Source organism: Orycteropus afer, unplaced genomic scaffold (genome assembly GCF_000298275.1).
Source record: "Orycteropus afer afer isolate SDZICR_OR568_19922 unplaced genomic scaffold, OryAfe1.0 scaffold00124, whole genome shotgun sequence".
Lineage (NCBI taxonomy): Eukaryota > Metazoa > Chordata > Mammalia > Tubulidentata > Orycteropodidae > Orycteropus > Orycteropus afer.
Genome location: NW_006921711.1, coordinates 8,867,618 through 8,879,156, shown reverse-complemented (window position 1 = coordinate 8,879,156; position 11,539 = coordinate 8,867,618). Strand labels below are relative to the sequence as shown.

Sequence of the window (11,539 nt, the reverse complement as noted above, 5' to 3'; positions counted from 1 at the left end):
AAGAGACATACTGTGTTCATGGATTAAAAGATGCACCATAGTAGATGTCAACTCTCCCCAGAATGAATTCCTATCAAAATTCTAACAAGAATATTTTGTAGGCATAGGCAAAATTATTAAAAAAAAAAAAAAAAATTAGGCCAAACCCAAGGAATTAGAATATCCAAAGCAATTTTTAAAAGGAATAAAGTTCAAGGAATCATTCTACCCAATTTCACGGCTTATTATGTAACTACAATAACCAAAATGTGTGTAATTAGCAAAGGAATAGACACACAAATCAATTCAATGAAATTAAAAAACCCAGAAATGAGCCAATCCAAATGGGTCCAACTGATTTTTAACAAAGGTGCAAAAGCAATTCCATGCAGAAAAGATAGCCTTCTCAAGGAATGATGCTGGAACAATTGGGCATCCACAATCAACAAAGTAAATAAATAAACCTTGACCTAAATGTCACACAAAAATTAACCCAAGATTGATCTTGAACTTAAATGTAAAACTATAAAAATTTTACTTAAGAAAATATAAGAGAAAATCGTAAAGATTTGGAGTTAGGCAGAGAGTTCTTAGATTTTGACACTAAAAGTATGATCCATACACAGAAAACTCAGTATTTTGTACTTCATCAAAATTAAAACCTTTTGTTCTGTGGAAGAGCCTAGTAAGAAAACTAAAAGGCAAGCTATAGACTGGGCAAAATTATTTGCAAACCATATATATACAAAGGACTAATACTTTAAATATGTAAAGAACTCTCAAAACTCAACAGCAAATCAAACAAACAAAAAAAAATCCAATTAGAAAACAGGCAAAAGACATAGAGAGGCATTTTACTGAAGAGGGTATACAGATGGGAAATAAGCATATGAAAGTTGTTAAATTTCATTAGCCATTAGGGAAATGCAAATTAAAACCACAATGAGGTATCATGACACAACTATCAGATGACTAAAATACCAAATACTTGCAAGAATGAGGAGAAACTAGATCATTTGTCCAATGTCTTTGAAAATGTAAAATGGTATGTTCAGCCTGGAAAACAATTTGGCAGTCACTTAAAATAAATAAATAAACATGCAGCTACCATATGACCCAACAATTTCATTCTTGGAAATTTATCCATGAAAAATGAAAACTTATGTTCACACAAAAACCTGTACTTTAATGTTACTAGCAGTTTTTTTCCATAGTAGCCCAAAATTAGAAACAACCCAAATGTTCTTCAAGATGAAATGGTTAAATAAGCTGTTATGTATGTATCTACACCTTGGAATACTACTCAGTAATAAAAAAGAATAAGCTATTGATGTGCAACAACCTGGATGTATCTCAAGAGAATTATGTTAAGTGGGAAAAAAAAAAAAGTCAGGAAATTTATATACTGTCTTAGTTATCTAGTGTTGCTATAATAGAAATACCACAAGTAGATTTAACAAATGAAAATTTATTCTGTCACAGTTTAGGAGGTTAGAAGTCCAAATTCAAAGTGTCAGCTCTGTGTTGGCTCTAGAGGAAGTCCTTGTCTCCTTTCAACTTCTGTGGGCCTGGTGCTCCCTAGAGATCTACAAGTGTCTTGGCATCAGTCTTTTCCTGGATCTAAGAAATTCTCAATCTCTGAGTCCAAAGGACATGCTCCACTCCTGGATCTTCTTTTTTTGGAGGTAGACAGGTACCTCTATTTCTGTTCTCTTGTTTAATCTCTTTTATAGCTCACAAAAAAGATTGTAGTTGTCAAACACTTCATATTACTTGGTTTCACAATCAACACCAGAGGAAGCAGACAACATATAAACCAAACCAAACCAAACTCACTGCTGTCAAGTCAGATCCGACTCATAGCAACCCCTCCTTGGGTTACCAGGCAATATCACCACAGAAGTAAATTGCCCAACCTTCCTTCTGAGGAGTGGCTGGTGGGTTTGAACTGCCAGCCTCCTGGTTAACAGTCAAATGCCTTTGGCTGCAAAAGACCTCTTTCAAGTGCTGAAGAAAAAAGATATCTCCTTGAAGACTAAGGTGCACCTGACACAAGCCATGGTATTTTCAATTGCCTCATATGCATGTGAGAGCTGGACAATGAATAAGGAAGACTGAAGAAGAGTCGATGCTTTTCTGTTGTGTGTTGGTGAAGAATACTGAAAGTACCATGGACTGCTAAGAGAACTAACAAATCTGGCCTGGAAGAAGTGCAGCTGGAATGCTCCTTGAAAGCAAGAATGGCCAGACTTTGTCTCACCTACTTTGGTCATGATGTCAGAAGTAACCATTCCCTGGAGAAGGATATCATGCTTGGTAAAGTGGAGGGTCAATGAAGAAGGGGAAGTCCCTTGAGATGGATTGACACAGTGGCTGCAACGACAGGCTCAGGTACAACAAGGATGGTGGAGCTGGCACAGGACAGGGCAGTATTTCATTCTGCTGTACATAGGGTCGCTATGAACTGGAGACAACTCGATGGCACCTAACAACAACATATCTCAAAAGAGATTGACTCAAGACACAACCTAATCGTACAGATTGTATCCTGTCTCATTAATACAATTGTTTCTAATCCTTCATCATTAATTTCATACAGGTAGGTTTTACAACACAAAGGATAATTGTATCAGATCACAAAATGTAATATAATTGCATCAGTTCACAGAAAGGAAGGATAATTACATCAGAACACAAAATATAGGATGTTGCTGTTGTTATGTGTCATCCAGTCATCTCCGACTCATAGCGACTTTATGTACAACAGAACAAAATACTGCCCTGTCCTGTTCTATTACGTCATCCGATGTCTTGACTGCTGTTTCCATTGTTTTTGATTGTAGAACCAAGTAATATGAAATCCTTGACAATTTCAATCTTTTCTCCATTTATCGTGAAGCTATTTAGTGGACCAGTTGTGAAGATTTTCGTTTTTTTTATATTGAGGTGTAATCCACACTGCAGACTGTAGTCTTTAATCTTCATCGGTAAGTACTTCAAATCATCCTCACTTTCAGCAAGCAAAGTTGTGTCATCTGCGTATCACAGATTGTTAATGAGTCTTCCTGCAATCCTGATGCCATGTTCTTCACATAGTCCAGCTTCTCAGATTATTTGCTCAGAATGCAAGTTGAATACATATGGTGAGTATATATGGTGAATATATATGGCACCTTATCAGACAAAGTTTCAGGACTATTCATAAAGTTTTCCAGTAATACATCAGACAGTGTTTCCGCTGGCCAATTCTTTGAGAAGTGGATTGGCCCTTCCTTTGGAGTCCGTCTTAGTCTGCAAGCTCTGCTGAAACCTGTCCACCATGGGTCCCTGCTGGTATTTGAAATACCAGTGGCATAGCCTCCAGCCTTGCAGCAACACGGAAGCCACCACAGTACAACAAACTGGCAAACAAGTGGCGGCATTTTTTTTTAATGTTGAGGTGTAATCCATACTGAAGGCTGTGGTCTTTGATTTTTATCAGTAAATACTTCAAGCCTTCTTCACTTTCAGCAAGCAAGGTTGTGTCATCTGCATATCACAGGTTATTAATTAATCTTCCTTCAATTCTGTGCTGCTTTCTTTTTCATATAGTCCAGCTTCTCAGATTATTGTACACATAAATGCATGCCAATGAATAAATATTACAATGCAAAAAAAACAAAATTAGTAACAGATTAAAACTTCTTAATTATAATGAATTTTTTGAGTAAAAGATAAAAATCTTATACTTACATATTAGTGTGTCATAATAATGAATAACAGCAGTTTAACAGCAAATAAGAAAAATTATTAAAAAGGACAACATTTATATTTTAAAGATAGTGTTCAAATTTGACAAAACTATGTATGTGTGAACTAAAATTGCCATTTACCAAGTGTGGTAGTTAAGTTTGTGTGTCAACTTGGCTAGGCATGGTTGAGTGGCTGGGCAGCTGAATGCAGTTATTCCCAATGGTGATATTGGTAATTAACTCCATGATGTAATGTATTGGAGCAGCTGAGTAGCTGCTTTAGGGATGTGGTCTACTTCCCATATATAAGAAGCAGCTTTGGAAATGGTCTCTAGCTTATGGAATGCTTGAACCCTGCATGTAGCCGTGTTGTTGCTCAGCAACCTGCCATGCTCTGCCGACCTTGGGACTTTCAGTGGACTTGAATGAATGGCCTGCCATGTGGTTTGATAACATTGGGACTGTGCCTTTTTACTTGTCAGCCTTGGGCTTGTCAGCCTTAGCAGCCAGTAGCTATCTGAGTAAAGAAAAACCTCTAGCTTCAGTGGGCTAGCAGCAGGAGGCAGAGCTGAAGTTCACAGCTGAGGGGCTTTCACCCAGCCCCTAGAGCCTGGCACTTTGAACTCGGTCTTAAAACCTCCAAATTGTAAGAGAAAAAAAACCCTGTTTGTTAAAGCCGTCCCATTTGTGGTGTATTCTTGTCAGAGCAGCACTAGGTAACCAGAACACCAAGCAAGAACATTACACTTCAAATTTTGCACTGTATTTCACTATTTTAAATTTTAAATGCAAAAGCTTTCAGTGGTCACATAGACAGATGGAATTTTTAGTTATTCAAGGTCTGTTTCTTTGTCTTTATAATTGTAGGCGAGTTTATTTCTAATCTACTCTTTAAATGTAGGAATATATATAATACCTCTGGGGTTGGAGACAAAAAGCAAGCTGAAAGATTCCAGATTCATTACTAATTTACTCATGAAACAAAAACATGTAGCTAAATCTGTGTATATTGGGAACCAACTGTATAACTTGGAATTCTCAATATTAACTTCCATGTGGAACACAATATTTATTAAATGATTAAAAAAAAAACAAATTCACTGACATCGAGTTGAGTGACCCCTCCTTGGGTTTTTTAGACGTGGTATCACTATAGAAGTAGATTACCCAAACTTCCTTCCGAGGAGTGGTGTTGGGTCTGAACTGCCAGCCTTCTGGTTAGCAGTCAAATGTTTTAGCACTATGCCACCAGAGCTCCCATTAAAGGATAAGTAATAAAAATAAATATTATAATAAAAATTGAAATGTGCTAAATTGAAGTTTATGTACAAATTATTAAAATTCAATAGGTTGGAAAAAGTTTCAGCAATTATTTAGGATCTAGATGAATAAAATATTTTATTGGGGAAGACTATTTTATCATTGACATTTTTAAAAAGTGCTGTTACATGATGATAAAGAAAAGCATATTTAAGAACCCCTTATTGCTGGCACCCAGGGTTGGTCACTCCCATATCTCACATTTGTTTTGCTACTATGTAAAGGATCAGGTCCTTGTAATTTGTACACTGATTGATTTCTCCTACTGATGGTTAAATACTTCTTAAATTTGTAACAGAAAAAGATTTCTCCTATCTTCCCTTCCTTTTCTCTCTGCTTTTTTATTGCTAGGTCATTTAACATATTCTCAGAAAGGGGATAATCTTCTACAAAATGGAGTAAAGAGACTCTTCTATCGAAAATGGTGTTTTGGCAATTTGGTGGGAGAAATGTGTGGTTTATACTTAAAGAAGTGCTTCTTGCCTCCCATTCACCTCTTTTGGAGTCATTCTCTTTTATTTTGAAGAATCTCTCAGTAGTTCTATCAGAGGTGTTTATAAGCAATAAACCTTCTTAACTGTTGTAAGCCCCAAATTTTCCTTTTTTCATGCTGTCTTGTGTAATGGTTTAACTCTGATTCTCAAATATGGCTTCTATAACAACAACATCAAAAATACATGGGAACTTGTTAGAAATGTGTACTTTCAGCTCCACCTATTAAATCTGAAACTCTAGATGTGGGCTCAGTAAATTGTATTTTAACAATCTTCCAGGTGATTCTGATGCCTGCCAATGTTGTAAAACTGAAGGTTTAACTAGTTAGAGACTCCTCAGTGCTTTGAAAATATTATTTCACAGCCTTTTGGCACCTATTGTTATTGATGAAAGGTCTGCTGGTATTCTTGTTATTATACTTTGTATTAAGTTGAACTGTATAAAACTTCCAGTATTTGGCCATGTTTTATTGAAGTAAATTTATAAACAATAAAACTGACCAATTTTAAGTGTACAATTAAATGAGTTTGACAAATGTGCAGTGGTGTAACCTCCTTTACAATCAAGATATAAAACATTTCCAACACCAGAAAAAAGTTCCCTTTTGACTCTTTGCTATCTATCCCCTCCTCCAATGGCTAGCTCCTAGCAACCTCTGGTTTGCTTTCCTTAACTATAAATTAGGTTGAATTCTCCAGGATTTTACAAATATAAAATCACATGTTGTTGTTGTTGCTATTTGTCATTGAGTTGGACCTGACTCATAGCGACCCCTCCTTGGGTTTCTGAGGCAGTATCACTATGGAAGTAGATTGCCTCATCTTCCTTCCGAGGAGTGGCTGGTGGATTTGAACCACCAGCCTTCTGGTTAGCAGTCAAATGCCTTACACACTATGCTAGCATATATATTTTATATTTTCCTCTTTCATTTAGCTTAACCTTTCTCATTTATATAAATAATAGTTCTTTTTTATTGCTGATAAATATTCCATTCTATTCTGTCAGTTTTTCATACTGTGGTGACTTACATGTTGCTGTAATGCTAGAAGCTATGTCATAATATTTCAAATACTAGTAGGGTCACCCATGATGGACAGGTTTCCATGGAGCTTCCAGACTAAGTAGGAAGGAGGACCTGACTATCTGTTTTGGGGGGAAAAATTAGCCTATGAAAACTTTATGGATAGCAGTGAAACAGAAATTATCTGATGTAGTGCTGGAAGATGAGTCTTGCATGTTAAAAGAAACTCAGCATATGACTGTAGAAGAGCTGCCTCTTCAAAGTACCAAAACCCATTGTTACTGTGTTGATTCAGACTCATAGAGACCCTACAGATTCGAATAGAACTGCCCCATAGGGTTTCCAGTATAAAAGCTGATTACTTTATCTTTCTCCTGCAGAAGCGCTGGTGGGTTTGGACCTCCAGCCTTTTGGTAAGCAGCCAAATGCTTTAACCACCGCACCACTGCTTTAGGCTAGGTTCTCTAGAGAAGCAAAAACAGTGAAGTTTATATATAAAAATTATCTCAAGAAAATGGCTCTCTTACAGTTGTAGAGCCTGGCAAGTCACTGATTCATGGGTCAAATGTCAAGCTAAAGGCTATTCCTGACTCCTGCAGCTGTAGGGGCTGACGAACCCAAGATTGGCAGGCAGTATGGCAGGCTGCTGACTTCGGCAGATAAGGAATCCAAAGTCAGCAAGTAAAATGGTGGATTGTTGGCTCACAGGCTGCAAAGACAACAATCCCCAATCAGCAGGCACTGGTTCAGCTCCAAAAATTGGGTGATAATAAGCTAGATGGAGTACCCAGAAAGCCAGGTAATTTTCCCAGGAAGCCCATATATATATATTGGAGGCAGTCCACATCCCTGAGAAAACTCTCTTTCAACAGATTAGCTCCTCAAATCAGTCTTTGAGTACGTTGGGCTCCTTTCACAAATTTGTTCCTCACTTTAGGAGTAAAAGGTCATTCTTCTGAGTACTCCGTTTCTGGGTCTATGGGTCTAATTTGACAAATCCAGTCTAATGCACCAACTTCTTTGGATACCTTCCTTCTTCAACGTTTTCCAAGGCAGGTCTGGTACTTCAACTTGACTTAATATAGGATACTGCATAATCCATGCTTCGGTAAGCCAATTAAATAAACTATTAGATCTTTACCTAACCTCTTGAAATGAAACACTGAACGAAGAATCTGCTTAGTGGGCCCAAATCTATGAACTCAGACCAATCCAACATTGTGTTCCTTGCACCATTATTCCATACCCTTAATAACCACCAAACCTCCTTTACCAAAGTACCAAACCAAAACCAAACTCACTGCCCTCGAGTTGGATCCAACACATAGCGACCCCTCCTTGGGTTTCTGAGGTAGTATCTCTAGGGAAATGGATTGCCTGATCTTCCTTCCGAGGAGTGGCTGGTGGATTTGAACTGCCAGCATTCTGGTTAGCAGTCAAATGCCTTAGGCACTACGCCACCAGAGCTCCTACAGTCGACCTTAATGATGTGGATGGAATAAAGCTTTCAGGACCTTCATTTGCTGATGGGGCATGACTCAAAATAGGAAGAAATAACTGCAAACACCCATTAATAATTAGAAAGTGGAATGTGTGAAGTATGAATCTAAGAAAATTGAAGGTTGTCAAAAATGAAATGAAACACATAAAGATTGATATTCTAGGCATTAGTGAGCTGGAATGGACTGGTATTGGCCCTGTTGAATCAGATTATCATACATTCTACTAGACAGAGAATGACAAATTAAGAGGAATAATATCACATTCTTTGTCAAAAAGACATTTCAAGATCTATCCTGAAGTACAATGCTGTCAGTAATAGGATAATATCCATATGTCTACAAGGAAGACCATTTAATATGACTATTATTCAAATTTATACACCAACCACTAAAGCCAAAAATGAAGAAATTGAAGATGTCTACCAACTGCTACAGTCTGAAATTGATCAAACATGCAATCGAGATGCATTGGTAACTACTGGCGACTGGAACGTGAAAGTTGGGAACTAAGGATTGATAGAAAATATGACATTAGTGATAGAAACAACATCAGAGATCACATGATAGAATTTTTTAAGATCAATGACTTATTCTTTGCAAATACCTGTTTTCTACAACATAAACAGCAGCTATACATGTGGACCTCACCAGATGGAATACACAGGAATCAAACTGATTACATCTGTGGAAAGACACTATGGAAGCTTAATGTCAGAATAAGGCCAAGGCCTAACTACAGAACAGATAGATCATCAATTACTTATAGGCAAGTTCATGTTGGAGATGAAGAAAAATTTTAGAAGTCCATGAGAGCCAAAGTATCACCTTAGGTATATCCTATCTGAATTTAAAGACAATCTCAATAATAGATTTGAAGAATTGAGCACTAATGACTGAAGAGCAGATGGGTTATGGGATGACATCACACATGAAGAAAGTAAAAGGTCTTTAAAAGACAGGAAAAAAGAAAAGACAAAAATGGATGTCAGAGGAGACTCCAAAACTTGGTCTTGAACATAGAGCAGATAAAGAGAATGGAATAAATGAAGTAAATGAGCTGAGCAGATTTGAAAAGACAGCTCAAGAAGACAGAATGAAGTATTATGATGAAATGTGAAAAGACCTGGAATTAGAAAAACAAAAGGGAAGAACACACTGGGCATTTCACAAGTTAAAAGAACTGAAGGAAAAAATTCTAGCCTTGAAGGATATTTAAGGATTCTAAAAAAAAAAAAAAAAGAATAAAAAAAGAAAAAAAAAGAGAACCGCTATAAGGAAAGTGAATTTGCTCTGTAAACCTTCACCCAAATCACAATTAAAAAAAAAAAAAAAAATGAATAATGCTTGAAGAATCAGAAGAAGACAGAGGAAATACAATCACTGTACCAGAAAGAATTGGTCAAGGTTAAGCTATTTCAGGAGGCAGAATACGAACAAAAACTGATGGAACTGAAGGAGGAAGTCCAAATTGCACAGGTGCAAAACAAGACTACGGGAATTGACAGAATACCAATTGAGATGATTCAACAAACAGATGCAATGCTGGAAGCACACACTCACCTTTGCCAAGAAATTTGGAGAATAGCTTCCTGGCCAACCAACAGGAAGATATCCATATTTATGCCCATTCCAAAAAAAGCTGACCCAGCAGAATGCAAGTGTTATCGAACAATATTATTAATCTGACATGCAAGCAAAATTTTTCTGAAGATAATTCAAAAATGGCTACAGACTTACATTGACAGGAAACTGTCATAAATTCAAGCTAGATTCAGAAGAAGATGTGAAATGAGGGAGATCATTGCTAAGGTCTGATGGATCTTGGCTGAAAGCAGAGAATACCAGAAAGGCATTTGGCTGTGTGGTCATAATAAATCAGGGGTAACATTGCAAAGAATGGGAATTCCAGAAAACTTAATTATGTTCATGAGGAAAATATACATAGACCAAGAGGCAATTACTAGAAAAGACCAAGGGGATACTACATGTTTTAAATTGGAATAAAGCATGTGCCAGTGTTGTATCTTTCACCATATTTATTCAATCTTTATGCTGAGGAAATTATCTAAGAAGCTGGACTATATGAACAAGAAATGGTATTAGAATTAGAGGCAGACTCATTAACTTGCAATATGCAGATGATGTAACCTTGTTTGCTGAAAATTGAGACAACTTTGGGCATTTACTGATTAAGATCAAACTATGGATTATACACATCAACATAAAGAAAGCAATAATCCTCACAACTTGATCAATAAGCAGTAACATGATAGTTGGAGAAAATAAACCAATAACATGATAAGTTGTCAAGGATTTCATTTACTTGTATCCATAATCAACACTCATGGAAGCTGCAGTCAAGAAATTTAAATGACTTATTTCACTGAGCAAATCTGTTGCAAAAGACTTTAAAATCTTGAAAAACAGATGCCACTTTGATAGCTAAGGTGCACCTTACCTAAGTCGTGGTATTTTTAATCACTTCATATACATGCCCACTACTTGTCTGACAGTTTGTTGTACTGTCATGGCTTCCACCTTGCTGTGATGCTGAAAGCTATGCCACTGGTATTTCAAATACCAGCAGGATCACCCATGGTGGACAAGTTTTAGCAGAGCTTCCAGCCTAAGAAAGATTAGGAAGAAGGACGGAGTCATCCACTTCTGAAAAAATTGGCCAGTGAAAACCTTATGGATAGCAGTGAAACACTGCCTGACATATAACTATAAAACTTTATGAAATAAATAGCACCAAAACATTATGTGACATAGTGCCAGAAGATGAGCTCTTCAGGTGGAAGCTACTCAAAATATGACCAGGGAAGAGCTGCCTCCTCAAAGTAGAGTCAACCTTAATCATGTCAATGGAGTAAAGTTTTCAAGACCTTCATTTGCTGATGTGGCATTACTTGAAATGAGAAGAAACAGCTGCAACCATCCATTAATAATTGGAACATGGAATGTATGAAGTGTGAAACTAGCAAAATTGGAGGCTGTCAAAAAATGAAATGAAATGTATGAAGATTGATATCCTAGGCATTAGTGAGCTGAAATGGACTGGTATTGGCCATTTTGAATCCGACAATCATATGGTCTGCTATGCTTGTTGTTGTTGTTATTTGCAATTGAAGAGGAATGGCATCATGTTCATCATCAAAAAGAACATTTCAAGTTCTGCCCTGCAGTGCAATGCTGTCAGTGATATGATAATATCCATACACCCACAAGGAAGACTAGTTAATACTACTACTATTCAAATTTACACATCAACCACCAAGGCCAAAGTCAAGGAAATTGAAGATTTTTTTACCAACTTCTGGGGTCCAAAATTGACCAAACATGCAATCAAGATGTATTAATAATTACTGGTGATTGGAATGTAAAAGTTGGAAATAAAGATGAAGCACTGATAATTGGAAAAGATTGGGAATAGAAATGCCATCAGAGATTGCATGATAGAATTTAGCAAGACCAACAGCTTATTCATTGCA

The 11,539-nt window shown here is 36.8% G+C and overlaps 1 pseudogene; it reads right to left on the bottom strand.

The window, feature by feature from the left end:
* The window catches only part of LOC103200014, an 81,110-nt pseudogene that overhangs the window by 1,258 nt on the left and 68,313 nt on the right, over positions 1 to 11,539 (bottom strand).